The 17,102-nt window shown below is 50.7% G+C and overlaps 1 protein-coding gene across 1 annotated transcript in view; it reads left to right on the top strand.

Moving 5' to 3' along the window:
* Window positions 1-17,102, top strand: part of TSPAN15 (tetraspanin 15) — a 52,227-nt gene that overhangs the window by 808 nt on the left and 34,317 nt on the right. The window lies entirely within an intron of this gene.

The raw sequence follows: 17,102 nt of genomic DNA, 5'->3' as shown, positions 1-17,102 counted from the left end.
ACGCTCTTTTCTATTTCCTCTACCACTGGACACAACCTCCTCTCTGCCTTGCTGGGGAACAGGATGTAGAGGTTGGACTTGAACCAGATTTCGAATCCTGCCACTACCGCTTTCTAGCTGAGTGATCCTGGGGAGATCACTTCATCTCTCTGGGCTGTCGTTCCCTCATCCGCAAATGTAGACAGTCATTATTTTCAACTTTGAGGATACTTGTGGAGCTGAAATAGACCGAGTACAGTGATTACCCCAGAGACCAGTGAAGAGCTCAAGAAATGTCAACCATTATTCATTTGCAGTTGCTACAGGGCATATGTGCTCCCAGAGAGGGACAGAAAGAGAGGGAAAAAGCCACCCTCTCATTGGTGTGTGATCATGCCACAACTCTTTCTTGTACACCTGTCCTTTGTGTTTTCCAAGCCACCAGGGCTGGGATTTGAACTGTGTTTGGCCATGTGGGATCCAGCTCCTTTAACCACTAGGCTAGCTGGATGTCATCTTGGGCAGGGAATCTAGACTCATGTGGTGTAAGCTGCTCCGAGAGACTGGGTTACTACACTAGAAGGGCATCCTCTAAGGCCAGCTCCATCCCTACTTCTCTAGAATAGCCCCTTGCCTCCTTTATGTCACAAGGGTGGACTTGCCCAGAGGTGTCACTGACACCCCATGGCCCTCCCCCAACAGACATACTCTTACTCACTCCTGGTTTCCTCCTTAACCCCCTGCAGGTCTCTTCTGGTAGCAGGACCTGTTAGATTTGCCATCAAGGCTGGCCTTTCATGTGACCCCTTGTAAGTGTGACCTTGTAGATCCAGGTTCTAGTCCTGCTCTGTTACTGACTCACTGAGATATCTTGGGCTGGGAGCCTCAAAACTGTTAATGGACCCTTTCATCTAGAAATCCAGCCTGAGGCCAGCTGCCAGTTCTGTCATCTGGCTCTAGCCCCTCCCACTGAGTGTGTGCCTGCACTGCAGTCCCTTCTGCCCTATTCTCCTCTTGGGATTTTGGGCACCCACGCACACAAACTTTTTTTTTTTTTTGGAGAGGTTTTTCGCTATAGGGCGCGTGCGCTCACCAGACAGAGAGAGAGAGACAGAGACAGAAAGTGAGAAATCACCCCCCAGGGGGGATGGTCACGCCGCAATCCCTTCTCCTCCCAGGATCTTGGGCACGCACGCACACGTGCCCGGCGTGAGTTTTAAGCCACCAGGTCCGGGGCGCGAACCGCGGTCGACTACCTGGGAGTCCAGCGACATAGCCATTACGCTAACTGCTGGTTCCTGCCACGCACACAAACTTGGCATGTTTCTCAAGTCGCCAGTTCCAGGATTTGAACTGTGTAGTCGTTATGTGGGATCCTGCTGTCTTAAGCTCCATGCCACCTGCTGGCCCTCAGCTGGAGAGTTTTTAAAAACACTATAGATGTCTGTGCCTTGGCACAAGTATTCAGATTTACATAAACTCCCTAGGTACATGAGCTCTAGAGTGGAGTCAGGGTTGAAAGCTGCCGCAATAGGTGGTCTTGCAGGTCCCTTAGGGCTCCAGGGATTCTTTGCCTGCCCCTTGTCTGACCTCAGGTCAGAGTTGAAAGAGGAAACTCTTCCCTTCCATGGGAAGTGTAATCATCAACCAGTTTCTTAACCTCCCCATACCTCTTCTCATCTGTGCAATGGGTAAGTGGTACCCAGTCCTGCACTTTGGGTTGTTTTCAGGATGAGTGACTTGTGAGCAAAAAGAGTGCTGCACAGAGGTGAACTATCCAGGTGATAAAACCCAGCGCGAGTTTTCGAGGCCTGTTCTGTCTCTGTCCTCTGCAGCCCCCAGAGATGTGCAGGATGGAGCTCAGAACTTGGAAGCCTTCCTCTTTAGTCAACTGAAGTTTGCCTTACCGAATCCTTGACTCAGCCCTGGAAGTAATTTCTTAAAGATCTCCCTACCCATGCCAAGAACTCAGTCACCTGCCAGCTCTGCCAGGGCAGCTCCAGGTGCCAGAGTCTGGCTGCAGGGCAGAGGCACAGTGTGAGTAAGTCATTTGTCCTGGATTGGGTTTGCTGTTAATCGGAAACCACTTACAGGAAACCACTATCTCTGGTGCCATCCCTGGAAGGGTGGGGGGGAAGACGGCAGCTAGGGTTACTTACTTTATAATCCCAAAGTGCGAATTCCTTCATTTCTTCTTTAGGTGTGTGTGTGGGAGGAGGGATGCAGTTACAGTTTTATCGTAGCTATGTGCTGTAAGACTTTTGGCTTTAAAAATGATTATTGATAGGAAATGTACAGACATGGTACAAAATTGAAAAGTAGAAATGTCAGTGGTCAGTGACAAGCCTCTCTCCTGGCCTGTCCTGACCACTGGGAACCTCTACTATCAGTTTCTTGTGAGTCTTTCTGAGATGGCTCACATGCAGACATGTATCATACATGTATGTTTTTCATATGACAGCACATTATACACAGAACTGTATAGAACTCCTTTTCCACTTAGATTTATTTTTGTTTTGCCTTTTATTTTTAATTGTCAGCGTGCATATGTGCGCACATGCATGCACATGTGCACACGCGATCACCAGAGAGGGAGACAGAGAGAGAAAGCATCCCTCATGTGGCGTGGCCAAGCCATGATCCTTTCCCCCGCTCCATTGCTCCAACTTGTGGGATTTGGGGCATGCAGGCACGTGTGGCCAGTGTATTTCTCAAGCCTCCGGGGGTAGAGTTCAGACTGCAAGTTAGCCATGTGGGAGCTGGCTCCCTTAACCACTGGGCTACCAGGGACCTCTACTTAAATTTAAATTCATGTAGATTCGGAGATCTGCCAGGAGCTGCCTCAGTCAGTCTGAGGACTGCACAGACTTTGCCCCAGGCCGCGTTCAGATTTACTTAGTCTCTGGCTGAGGAACTCTTAGGTTGTTCTCAATCTCTTTACTTGGGACAGTGACACAGTGCATGTCTTTGAAAGTGTCATTTTGCATTTGTGTGTATGTCTGCAGGGTGAGTTCCAGAAACAGAATTGCTGGGTAATGGATGTGGGGAGATAGCCACCCTAAGTGCATTCAGCTTGAAGAGTTTTCACAAAGGGAATGAGCACACCTGCACTATCAGCCCCTGAGCAAGGGACCCAACAGTGGCAACCGGAAGCCACCCTCACACCCTTTCCCAGTAACTTCCCTTCCCTCGGGGCGATCACCATAGGACATCTGGCAGCACAGAGTCGCTTTACCTGTCTTGTATGTACATTCATAGTTTTGACGTGTTATATCGACCTATATAGAGATTATACCAATTGTAATCTTTTTATGTAAATTAATATATAATGTTATATATATATAATATATATATTTATTTTATTTTATTTTATCATTATTATTTTTTTTTGCTGTGGGGCTCATAGGCTTGCCAGAGAGAGAGAAAATGAGAGAGCACCTTCTAATCCATTCACCTCCATTCTCTACTTGGTATATTTTGGGCATGCATGCACACATGCCTGGCTTTTTTTTTTTTTTTGGAAGAGAGGTTTTTGCTGTAGGGCATGTCTGCTCATGGGAAAGTCAGACAGGGACAGAGAGAAAGTGAGAAGTCACCCCCCAGGGGGGATGGCCATTCTGCAGTCCCTTCTCTTCCATTCTCCTCTTGGGATCTTGGGCACGCATGCACATGAACCCAGCATTAGTTTAAGCCACCAGGTCCGGAACTCAAACCACCATCTACTATGTGGGAGTCCAGTAACATAATCATTATGCCACCTGCTGGTCCCGCCCAGCCTGATTTTCAAGCCTCCGGGTCTGGGACTCAAACCATGTAGTTGTTCATGTGGAATCCAACTGCTTTAACTACAATGCCACTGACTGGCCTCTTCGTATATTTTACAGACTGACTTATTAAACTGAAATTTATTTTCGAAAGGAGGCTTTTGTCGCTACTATTGATGAGAAAGCAAAACCCATTATAAATAGCAGGTAATAGTTAAACTATAGTCTATAGAAATCAAAACATTATTAAGTCCTAGCTAGAGATTTTGAGAGCTGGAGGCTGTGACCCTGGTGCCCACCCTCTCTGTTCAAAAGACAAGCGGGGCAAGGGCTTGAGCAGCTTAAGGACAAACTGGCACCAAAGCTGAGCCTTGCTGTGTGATGGGATCAGAGATCAGAAGGGAACTGAATAGGAGAACTCGCTGTGTGAGTCGATGTGAATATGGCCCTGAACCACTTTCAGGGACCCCCATCTCACATGCGGGGCCCTCACATTTTTGGAGGGCGTGTTTCAGGGTCACTCAGCAGAGCCAGCGTGTGCCTCAGGTCTCTTTCCTCTTGGTGCAGTGCTCCTGGCTCCTCCAGTATGTCACCGAGATGTCGTCATGAAAAATGAGCTTTTGGAGACCCAGAGGCACTAGGCCTCCTCTTCCCACTGGCGGGGCAATTCGTCCTGACATGCGTGCCCTCAGCCCAGTGGGGACACACCTCTAATTTTAGCAGCGCCGACGGGGTCTTATAGAGATCCACTTACACTACTGCTCTTCCTCGCTGGCCTCCCTCCTGGAGGTCAGGGCTGGGCCGTATTCACGTCCTCTGAATGCCAGGCATGGGGCTGGGCACACAGGAGGTACTCGGAGAAGGCTTGTCTCATGATGGTGATGCTTTCCGGCTGCACTTGCTGGGCGGGGATCCAGCCCCCGGCAGAGGCCAGGCAGGGTGTGCAGCCCTGAGTCTGCAGAGTGGGCTGGGCTGATCATGGAGCCACTGGCTTTCTAGAAGGGCCAAACTTGTTGCTAGGGCAAAAGGGTAGGGTTTCCAACTAAGTAAAGGTGTCATGCCCAGGGTGGGGTGTGGACAATTCAGGAAGAAAGGGGCATGATGGGATGGGTGGGTGATGGGAAGGAAGGCCAGACGCAACATGAACAGTCTTGATTTCTCCAAGGATGGACCTGCTTATCAGAGCTGACTGTTACTCTTTCTGTTTCCCTCGAGTTTAATGGTTAAATGCACGGACCCTGTCCCGGGCTGCCTGGTTTTACAATCCAGCGCTGACAACTTACAAGTTAAGTGACTTAGGCACTAACTTCCATGTGCCTCAGTTGCCTTATATTTAAATTTTTTAAAAAAGATTTATTTAATTTTATTCATTCATTCATTTATTTTTTAATTTGACCAGAGAGAGAGAGAGGGAAAAGTGAGAAAGCAAGCCACCAGGTCCAGGACTCGAACCGTGCTTGGCCATGTGGGAGTGCCTAGCGCCTTAACCACCATGCCATCTGCTGGTCTCTCAGTTGCCTTATTCATAAGATGGATATTATTTAATAGAACCCATGTGAGAATTACTAAGAGTAAATGGATGAGGGGATCCGCAGGTGGCATGATGGTTAAGGTGCTGGACACTCCCACATGGCTGACCATGGTTCCAGTCCCAGACCTGGTGGCTTGCTTCCTCACTTTCTCTTTCTCTCTCTCTCTTTCTCTGTCTCTCTCTGGTTAAATTATAATAAATGAATGAATGAATACAATTACAAATAAATAAATATTTTTTAAAAGAGTTAATGGGTGAGTACACTTCAGTGAGAGCTCAGAGCGATACCTGGCACTCCCTTATCTACTTACAGATTACCTGTCCCTTCCCACCTTCCTCTCCTTTCTAGGTGCTTGAGAGCCACAGGCCGAGAATGAGAAGGGCTCTTGGAGACGTCAGAGTGCAGACGTGTTATTTCACTGAGGAGAACGCAGAGGATACAGTTAGTGACCTGGGGCCCTGGAGGCAAACTCCAGTTTCTCTACTGTGTCCCCATGACCTTTCCAGCCCCCCTATGTATTCCTCCCTGGTGTCAGGGTGAGGCTGGAAGGCAGCCTTTCTGAAAGGAGCCGATCCCTAGCCTCCCAGTCAGGGAACTAAATGAAGCCAGACAGAAAAGGCAGTGGATTCAGCTTCTAGCAGTTTCTACTGTTGAGAAGAGTTGTATTGTTTTGTGAAAATAATACGTGCACATAGTTTTAAAACAAAATTCGAACAGTTCAGGAAAGTATAATGCAGTAATGAAAATCATCTTCCTTTCTGCCACTGGGAGAGAAGCACGGTGACACGTCGATTGACATCCATCCACACATCCCCGGAATGTCTACGTACATGTTTTATTTCCTTCTGACAGTGCTTGGTTTCTTAGCAGGTCCATTTTCTTCTCGTTCTAGGCAAGCATTTCAGAGACAATAGTGAAAGCCACGCCAAAAGTGGGGCAGCCTTCGTAGTGGAGAAGTGGCCAGCCGTGTCTAATGGCCTGTCAGAGATGATCTCACAGCGTCGGACTGGCCTCGGGCCTCGGGCACAGGGAGGCCCCCTCCCCCAGCCCAGCCACAGGGCCAGTCAGCCCAGAGAATCAGGACAGCAGCCCTGCAAGGGGTTTGGAGAGCCTGCCAGTGTCCTCATTTGACAGCCAAGCAAACCAAAGCCCTGAGAAAATCCCTGTGTGCTCGGTCTAGACCGCTGTGCACGATCCCTTCGCTCCTGCGAGGAAGGGGCTGGCCCTTGCTGCCCTTGGCCGTTTGGCTCCTGGAGGAGCTCGAATAAGGACCCGCCGGCCTTGCCCTCCTCTGCTCTCTCCCTGACTCACAATGCCACCCTTGGGTGGGGCTCAGAGTAAACCAGATAAGAGACTGATAATAAAATTTCTGTACCAGCTGGCCCCACAGGACGTCTGTGGTTAGGCCAGGACAGAGGGTGAGGCAAAGAACAAGGCTTCCCGGAGCGAACTTTTGGACATGAGTGGGATCAAATCGGCCTCTTGGTGGAAGGCAGGGGCGTCCAGGCTTGACCAACTGTGCCCTCTTGGGGGGACAGATGGTTCATTGTTTTTCCTTCAACGGATAGGTATTTGATGCCTACTATGTGCCAGGCTCAGGGACAAGTGTGGGAATAACTGTGAATAAGACACCTTAGTCCAGGGCTTGGAAGACAGACTGGTAATCGACATTGCTTGTGGTAGATACTAAGGAGAAAATTAGGGAGTGAGTGGTGAGGGGCGGGGTTCCTACTTCAGGTGGTATGGTCATGGAAGGGCTCCATAGGAGCTAACATTTCAGCTGAGTTCAAAGAGTGAGAGGAGGGGCCGACAAGTGGTGTGGTGGGTAAGGCGCTGGACTCCCACACGGCTGACCACAGTTCAAGTCCTGGATATAAGATGTGATGAGAACCTCTGGCAGCTGTCTTGTCACAGGAGGCTTCTTTTGCCGGGGATGTTCTGCTGGCCTAGAGTGGGTGGCTGTGGCCATGCCTTGTGGCTGAGAGATTTGACCTCTTGGTTGTACAAGGGGCCTTTTCTAAGAGGTTGAGCCCAACCCCTTAGCTCCTGGGGTACACCAGCAGAAGCCATGGGCTGCACAACAGGCATGGAGGTCCAGACGGGGTGGAGGCTTCTGACGCTGGCACAGGATTCTGAGAGTGGGCGCTTTTCGATGTCCTGTGAGGCTCTAAGAACTGGTCCCTGCAACGTGGTACATTGATTCAGCTCCTGTTAGGCCCCTGAGCCTGGGGGAGGCCACGCAGAAGTCTAAAGTATCCTCTTCCCCACCTAAGCTAGAAGCCAAAATCAGGTGATGGCACCCGATGTGAGCGGGGGCAGCAGACCGCAGACACGGGGAAGGCCTCGAGAGGACTTAGAGGGCCTCACTGAGCAGGGAGGCTGGTAGACAGGAGAGGTGACATGTCTCTGGAGGTGGAGGTGGGTTCCTGAGGTGGGTGCCTCTTGGGCCCGAATGCTGAGGTTGAAAATGCCCTCCCAGAAGGCGGAGGAGGAGCACTTGGCTAAAGGGTGGCGGGCAGGTGACCAGCCGCATGGCCATGCGTAAGCCATGGATGCCACTCCATGCCAGGGTTTTCTTGCCTGTTGAAAGGTGGTAACTGTGGCAAGGCCTGGGTGGGGCCATGGCTCCAGAGCTCTTGACTCAGAGCCTCGGGGTAGCCATTAATGCAGATGGCGGAGGTGACGCCAGCTGGCGCTTGTCTTACCTCACTTTGCTTCACTTCTTTAGCTCCTCCAAACAAGCCGGTAAGCTGGGCAGGACTAGGGCTCTTGTCCATTTTACAGACGAGGAGACCGAGGCCCTGAGGGGAAAACGGCTTGTTTGTGTCCACCACCGTTTCCGTCCCTGAGACAAGTTTCATAGTGGAGGGGGTGCTGTTGTGTTTTAATTTTTTCCAAGAGGGGCTCTCACCAACCGTGGGTTTGGTCTTGGCCTACAGGGTAGTAAACATTTAGCAGGAAAACAGCCTTGGGTTAGTCGGGGCTTGTTTGTCCCTGCTTGGGGGCCCTCCTACTTCCTGCCCAGGAGACTCCCAGGGCAGCTGAAAGTCCCTCCCTCCAAGGATGCTGCCTGTGACCTTGGACAAGACACACAACTCCCCATGTCGTTTCCTGCCCGAGGTTCGGTCATGCAGGGCATGCCCAGCTGTGCTGGGTGCAGTGTGGGGGGACCGCAGAGGAGACTGGGGTCAGGGTGGTCACTTCTGTACATGCACAGTGTGCTAGTGCTGGGTGCAGGCTAGGTGCAGTATATGCTTGGGGGGCTAAGGCGGCCCCTGGTTCACCCCACCACAGATTGGGCCTCTCCTCTGGGTGTCCTGGGGTGGGGTGCCAGCTTCCAACACTGGCACAAGATTGAGACTGATTGCTTTAAAAAAATGTTTTATAACCATATTCACACTTTATTATTATTATTTTTTGGAGAGGTTTTTGCTATAGGGCGCTTGCGCTTGCCAGACAGAGAGACAGAAAGCGAGAAATCACCCCCCCAACACTTTATTATTATTATTTTTTGGAGAGGTTTTTGCTATAGGGCGCGTGCGCTTGCCAGACAGAGAGACAGAAAGTGAGAAATCACCCCCGCAGCGGGGATGGCCACGCTGCAATCCCTTCTCCTCCATTCTCCTCTCGGGATCTTGGGCATGCACGCACATGCGCCCGGCGTGAGTTTTAAGCCACCGGGTCCGGGACTCGAACCACGGTCGACTACGTGGGAGTCCAGCGACATAGCCATTATGCTAACTGCTGGTCCCCACACTTTATTTTAAGAATTATTTAATTTTATTTATTCATTCATTTATTTGAATTTGACCAGAGAGAACACACAGAGAAAGTGAGAAAGCAAGCCACCAGGTCCAGGACTCAAACCGTGGTCAGCCATGTGGGAGTGTCCAGTGCCTTAACCACACCAACTGCTTGCCCCCCGATTGCTTTTCAAGGTCAAAGGCAGGTTCTTGGAGGCTAGTGGGCTGATTCCATTGCCCAGGCCTCCCACCCTGGGCTGATGCCACAAGGACACACATCAGATCCCATCCTCAGAGTCTGCCTCAGTGGGTCTGGAGCCCAGGCACCTGTCACTGTGCATTTATCCAGGTGATTCTAAGGCAACTGGAGTGGGAATCGCAGCTCATGGTGTATCTGGGAGGGAATTCCAATGGCCAGCTCTCCACACCCACGTTCTCCGTAGCTGAGCCCTGAGAGATATGTGGAAACTTCAGCCATCCTCCTAACAGTCTGGACAGTCCTTGTGAGCTGTGCAAAGTTAGGGGGTACAGTTAGGAGAGGCCTAGAAAGAGACAAAATGTGCTAGCCAGGGGTGGAGGAGAAGGTGCAGGGGGAGTTGGTGGGGTACAGTCTGGCTGAGGAAGGGCTGGTAGAGCTGTATCCCCAGCCTGGGAACATGGGAGACCGTGGGAGGCTGGGCTCCCACAGGGGACCCAGGTGTATCTTGAGAAGGGGATGGTCTGTGAGTTCTGGAATTTCGTTTTCCTTTAAAACATTTTCTGGGGGCCAGCAGATGGCATAATGGTTACATTGCTGGACTCCCATGTATTCAACCGCAGTTTGAGTCCCAGACTTGGTGGCTTAAAACTCAGAGGAGAATGGAGGAGAAAGGATTGTGGCATGGTCATCCCCCCAGGAGGGTGATTTCTTGCTTTTTGTTTCTCTGTGTCTCTCCAGCAAGCACGTGTACTCTATAGCAAAAGTCTCTCTTAAAGAAAAAATAAACACTTTCTACTTGCTTTAAAGGTAACATTTTTTTTGCAGTTAACTTAGTAACTCATTAACGAACCTCGTATAAAATCAGATTTGAGTTTCTTTTTTATTTTTTTACGGTCTTTTTTTCTTAGAATGATTTAACCTAAATCTTATTTACTCTTATTCATTCATTCATTCATTCATTTATTTTAATTTGACCAGAGAGGGACACAGTGGTGGGGGAGGGGGGAGGGAGTGGTAGAGTGAGAGAATCAACTGCCAGGCCCAGAACTTGAACTGTGGTCAGCCATGTGGAAACCTAGTGTCCTTAACCACCATGCCACCTGCCGGCCTCTTGAGTTTCTTTTTTAAAAAAGTCTTCTTTGTATTCATAATAGAGGATGTGAATGCGCACAAGGGAGGTGGGTGGAGCACTTCCACAGGGCCTGGCCACGCCAGGATCCCCTCCCTCCATTCCTCCAGCCCATCAGATCTTGGGCATTCGTGCATGTGTCTGGTGTGTTTCAGGCTGCCCGGGCCAGGGATTTGAACTGTGATTGCCCTGTGGGACTCACCTTCTAGTGAGTAGTGTGTTCCTGCCGTGCCATGGAGCGGGCCCCAGATTTGAGTTTCTTGAGTCAGGAATTCACAGACTTGGGGGGCGGTCTGTGATACTTCTCTCCCCTTCGATAACATCTCAAGCTTGGGAATTGCGGGTGCGTGGGCACCGGGTTGGACTCACCGTGAGCTCATCAGGATCTGTGACCCGTGGTTCTGACCCGTAGGAGAGATGTGGCAGGTGGTGACCTAGCCCCACTTTCCAGACGGGAAGAGAGTGCCAGATGAACTTGCCCGGCATCCATTGAAGAGCTAGTGGCCAGTCAGCAAGCAGAAAGATGATGACTTGGTTTCTGGCCCTGACCACTGAGCTCTGCAGTGGGTTGAGTGAGGACCCCATCAACAAGGTGTGTGCACATCCTGGAACCTGCGAGTGTAATCTGATTTGGAAAAAAGGGTCTTACAGATGCAGCTAAGTTCAGGGTCTCGCGATGAAACCGTCCTGGATTACCTGGACACGTGTTTATGAGAGAAAGGCAGAGGGAGGTTTGAGATGGAGTGAAGAGGAGGAAACACAGGCACACAGCGGGAAGGCTGTGTGACGACAGACAAGCCAGGGAACGCGGGAGCCACCAAAGCTGGACGAGGCAAGGCTTCTCCCCACGAGCTGCAAAGGGAGCATGCCTCTGCTGGCACCGCGATTTTGGATTTCTGGTCTCCAGCCTGTGAGGGTAAATTTCCCCAGCCTGTGGGAATTTGTAGGGGCAGCTCTCAGACCTCACACAGGCCCTTTCCCCTTTACCAGGTTTCCTCACTAGGGGGGAGCCCCACGAGCAGAGCCCTTCTGTAGGTGCTGAAAACTGAGGAGGAGGGTGCTAAGAGGGGAGGGGCTAGGGCGGAGCAAGGCTGGAGCCCCCCCCCCACACTCTTACACAGGTGGGGGGACTAGATGCCACGGTTCTTCAGGGGCTTCTCCTCTGCAGGGAAAGCTAATGGAAGGAAATTAAAACAGGGCAAGAGACCACAAGTTAGCTCCCAGGAAGGACTTCCTGGTTCTGAAAGTAGTTAAATGAAAACTGCTTGTCGGCCAACAAGTGGCGTGGAGGCAAAGGTGACTGGGTCCCACGTGACCTGCTCTGGCTTACTCAGAGGTTTGAGTCCGGACCCAGGGGCTTGAAAATCATGCCACGTGCATGCACATGCCTGCCTGCCCAAAACCCCTAAAGGAAAATTAAGGAGAAGGGATTGTGAGGTAGTCATCCCCCCAATGGGGTGATGGCTTTCTTTCTTTCTCTTTCTCTGAGTCTCTCTGGCTAGTGCACATAAAACAAAACAGAATAACCCCTAAAAGATAAAAATTAAAAACCTGCTTTTCAAGTCAGGCTGTAAATATCTGGGATCCCTTTGTGTGACCTTCAGAGTAGGCGCATAACTCACCACATGGGGTGCGTAGGAAGTGGCCTGGACTTCAGCGGGGCTGGACTTCAACGACATTTGGTGCTGTCTTTCCTTTCTGAGCAGAGGATACAGCCCCAGGCCACGCTGCAGTGCCCGGACTCTAGAAGTGTGGCCAGTGGGACAACCTCCCGTGTCCAGGAGGTTCAGTGGGCACTTCTTGGTGGTTTCACCCCAGTAGCGACCTCTGCAGCCAGGCTGTGGGTGTGTACCCTGTAAACCAGAGACAGGGCCTGACTTGTGACTTCTCGGAGAGGGGAAGAATGTTCCCTGTAGGGCCAGAACCCAGGCAGCGGCTACCCACTTCATACCTCAGCTTCTGCCCTGAAGTGGGAGGGGGACAGTGAGGCGGTGGGTTCCATGAGCCAGCCTGTGCCAGGAAGCCGGCACTCACTGAGTCCCAGTGGCATGACAGAGCTGCAGCCGTCTGTGACCTGGGCACAGTGGGCTGGCCTGGCCAGCGTCTCCCAGGAACATCTGAGGGGACACTTGGTCAGCACTGAGAGTTGGGCTGTGGGCTCCTGGGGTGGCAGCACTGGCCATTGGTCTCTCCATCCGGCAGGACAGGTGGTCTCCAGTTCAGAGCAGGAGCAAGATGAAGCAGGAGCTGGTCACAGGCCCACAGGCTTTGAGACAGGATCGGACCAGTTTCCCTTCTATTTTCTTTTTTATATTTGTTCACTCACCAGAGAGAAAGACCTGCCCTCCATGGGGTGTAGTCACGTCATCATCCCTTCTCCATTTCTCCATCCTTTGGGATTTGGGGCATGCACACATACCTGGAGCGTGTTTCAGCCTTCAGAGTTCAGGACTCGGCCCTCACCGATGGCCATGTGGCATCTGGCTTCCTTCCACCACCAAACTACACTGCCCCCACCTGTTCCATTTGACCTTCCATCTTCTCGGCCGCCTCCTGGTGGCCTCCTGGAAATTAAACTGGACTCTTTTCAGCCAGGAAGTGCCCCCTGCTGCCCTCTGTCCAGTCTGGCTGCCTTCTGTATCACCCTAGGTCATCTTTTTGGAGAGCCCTTCCTCTGCAGGGCTCAGGGCGAGTTTCCTAGACCTTCATTGACTCCTCCAGCAGCCCAAAGAAGCAGCTCCCACGTCCCCGTTGACAGCGAGGAGCTCAGAGAGGACTGGTAACTCGCTGGTGAATGTGGGTGCAGTGTGGAGCCTCATTCTCACTCTTTGGGGTACTGACTAGCTTCCTTCCTGACCCACATAGCCGTTCTTCTGTGGGAAAGGTGTGCTCTAACGGACACTTTCAGGAAGAGTTGTTTGCTCATTGGTTCAGTTGTTCAGTGACCCTGGGGAGCCTTTGATGATCCAGTTGGAAGGCAGATGCTCCGATTCTTCTCAAGGATCTGTTGGAGGAGCAAGGGCCTTGGATTGGGGACCAGCTCTCTGGGCCAGGGGCATGGGCTCCCCAGAGGTGGACTTACTGTACCCTCTCCGGGAAAAGAGGAGCAAGTGGACCAGTGAGGCACAGGGCACCTGATCAGCCTGGGCTGTGAGGCTACAGGTACACAAAATGAGGCTGGCGTCGCTGGCCTTCAGAAACCGGGTTTCTGTTTCTGCTAGTGTTTTTCTGGAGAAGATATGGTGAGGCATGAAAACGCTTGTTCCTGATGAGGGAGACAGCTGGTGTGGAGAGCCTGGCCTGGGAGCAGGGAGACCCGGTCACAGCTGCTGACCTGCAATTAATTTACTGTGTGACCCTGTGGGAGTGACGGCCTCTCTCGCGGCCTCAGATTCCCATTTGCAAAATCAGGAGGTTGGGTCAGAGCAGCTTCATCTGCTTATTTTTTTTAAAAGAATTATTTTATTTGACTTTATTTGTTTGTTTATTTTAATTTGACCAGAGAGAGAGAGAGAGAGAAAACAATCTGCCACGTTCAGGACTCAACTGAGGTTGATCATGTGAGAGTCCAGCGCCCTTAACCACCACGCCACCTGCCGGCCCCCATCTGCTTATTCTCGGTGGTCCATTTGATGATTTTAGGTGGTCCGTGGAAGATAATTGAACAACTTTAATACATATGTGTTAAGTGTCGTGTATACTAAAGAAAATAACCAGTACCTCAGATTGCCATGTTGATTAGGTTAGACCCCTCTCTGAGAGCTCTGGTGTCAGGGCACCTCCTGGTCAGGTGTAGGCACTTAGTATGGTCTCCTTCCTGCTGGCTTGTAAAGAAAGAGTAGGGGACTAGCAGGTGGCATGGTGGTTGAGGGGCTGGACTCCCACATGGCCTACCGTAGTTGAAGTCCTGGACTTGGTGGCTGAAAATTGCAACAAATAAGTAGGGAGATAAATAAATAAATGCTAAAAAAAAAAAAAAGAAGAAGAAGAAGAAATCTAACAAGAGATATACATTATTAAAAAGAAAGGAGAGACCAGCAGTTAGCGTAATGGCTATGCCACTGGACTCCCATGTAGCTGAGTGTGGTCTGAGTCCCAGACCCGGTGGCTTAAACTCATGCTGGGCGCGTGTGCGTGCGTGCCCAAGATCCCGAGAGGAGAATGGAGGAGAAGGGGTTGCGGTGTGGCCATCCACCCTGGGGGGTGATTTCTCACTTTCTGTCTCTCTGTCTCTGTCTGTCTTTCAGGTGAGCACACAAAAGAAAAGAAAAGAAAAGAAAAGAAAAGAAAAAAAAAAAAAAAGAAAAGAAAGGAAGGTAGGAAGGAAGGAAGGGAGGGAGGGAGTTCTCTTGGATTACAACACCTTACTGTTTACAGAGAAGTTTCACCACCTCAGGTGTCCTCTGAGTGATGGTTACATCCCCATGTCACCGTGGAGAGGCAGTGGCAGCTCAGAGAGGGAAGTGATCTGTCCAGTATCACACAGCCCCAAAGCGGCGGCCAACCTGCAGCTGGTGTGAGCTCTTTGCTGGACCTCCAGCTCCTCTCATGGGCAGCACTTTCTGCACCAGGATTTCCTTGCCTTTCTGGTTTGGTTTGCTTGACAAAGGAGGTTTTTACGACAGAGGAGGAGGGGATTGGAAGTGACAGGCAACCCTCTCCCTCCCTTCTCCCTCCAGGGCTTTTCCTCAGGCAGGGGGAAGCAAATTCTGAAGCCCTCAGCATCCTGTTTTCTAGGAGGCTCACTAGGCTGTGTGAGAGGTAGGTTCCTGTACAGCCTATATTTAGCCGAGTGGCGGTTACTGAAACATCTGGTTTGGGCATTCATTCTGGGTCAGAGGGCTCTGGGGAGCCAGCCCCTATTTGTGGCCACTGAGATTTTCCGGCTGTGGCGAACCTAGTCTGGAGCACCAGACAAAAGGGAAACTCAGACCTGCAAACGGATCTCCTCCTGGAAAACGAGGAACTTGGATCTTGCTTTCTTAACTTTTATTGTAAACAAAATTAAAACATAATGGAAGAGGGAAAAGACTGATACAGTGACTCCACATGCCTACCACCTAGAATCAATCAGTTCAATATTAGCCACAGCAAAGTAAGTTGGGGACATGACGGCAATTCACCCCAGAGTGTCAGGATGCATCTTCTGAAGGCAAAAAGAAAACCCTACCAAGAACCAAAAGAACCACAATACCATTATCATGCCTAGGAAAATAAGTCCATATTAAAACTCACATAATTATCCCTAAAGTGTCTCTCATTGTGGGACCAGCCGTTGGCATAGTGGTTAAGGGCTTGGTTCCCACATGGCCACTTGCAGTTCTGGTCCTGGACCTGGCAGCTTGAAAATCACACTGGGTGTGTGTGTGTGTGTGTGTATGTGTGTGTCCAAAATCCCAGGAGAAGAATGAAGGAAAAGGGATTATGGCATGGACATTCCTCTGGGAGGTGGGGGTGATTTCTCACTGTCTCTCTGGTGAGAGTGTACATGCTCTATGGCAAAAAAGTAAAAACCAAACAAAAAACTCTCATAGTATGTTTTTTTTTTTTTTTTTGAGAGATTTTCACTGTAGGGTGCGTGCGCTCGCCAGACAGACAGAGAGAGACATAGAGACAGAAAGCGAGAAATCACCCCCCAGGGGGGATGGTCACGCCGCAATCCCTTCTCCTCCATTCTCCTCTCGGGATCTTGGGCACACACGCACATGCGCCCGGCGTGAGTTTTAAGCCACCGGGTCCGGGACACAAACCGCGGTCGACTACGTGGGAGTCCAGCGACATAGCCATTACGCTAACTGCTGGTTCCCTCATAGTATGTTTTTAAAAAAAATCGGGATTTGGCATCATAGCACATACATTGCAATGGATTTCTTTTTGACCCAAAACAAGAAGGAAGTCCCAGTGCGTCTACAACAGGAGAGGTGGCCTTTGAGGCCCTGAAAGGCACAGCTTCTGAAGTCCTGGAGAGGATTGTTGGTGTCACTTGCCTGCATTGTGCCCCATCCTCCAAGACCTGCTGGGGCCTTGTCCTCCTGTTGCTTAAGGGAAATCCAGAGAGTGGGTGAGGAAAGGCTGGTGGGTCTAGAAAGGCTGTGGGCCACCCCTGTGACCCCATTTGAACCCTTCCTCCCCTTATAAGAAGAGCTACCACGTGGCCAGAAGCCAGCACCTCACTCCCAGTGACTGAACTTCGTCACTGAGAGCACATGCTGGGCCCTGTGCCAGGCACTGTGGGGAGAGGCTTGAAGGAGCTGCAAGGCCCAGGCCCAGTTGCCCACAGAATGCTTGGGGAGACCCAGCATGCCCAATATGGGCAGGTTGTGGCTTTTGAGAAGTTCCCCGGTTCTGATTCTTAGGGTTTGGCTGGGTCCCCTTGCTCTCAGACCAGGTAGAGAACATACCGAGTGACTCAAGAAGTCCCCATGAGTACTTCCTAAATTTCCCTGTGATGGGGAAGAGAAACTTTTCTTTCTTCTTTTTTTACATTTAAACCCACAGGGACCGGTAGGTGGCGTGGTGGTTAAAGACACTGGATTCCCACCTGGCCAACCACAGTTCAAGTCCTGGACCTGGCGGCTTACTCTCTCACATTCCCTCTCTCTTTCTATCTGATCAAACTGAAAAAAAAAAAAAATAGTAATAAATAAAGTTAAATAAAATATTTTTTTTACAAAGCCCACAGGAAAGTAAAAGATGCCTCGCCCATGCTGTGCTGGCGTTGTGCTCCAGATACACGCTTCTTTCTTGTTGATCCTG

This window comes from Tupaia chinensis, unplaced genomic scaffold (assembly GCF_000334495.1).
Source record: "Tupaia chinensis unplaced genomic scaffold, TupChi_1.0 Scaffold000250_1, whole genome shotgun sequence".
Classification (NCBI taxonomy): Eukaryota; Metazoa; Chordata; class Mammalia; order Scandentia; family Tupaiidae; genus Tupaia; species Tupaia belangeri.
Note: the sequence above shows the minus strand (reverse complement) of the source record. Positions and strands in the feature narration are given on the sequence as shown.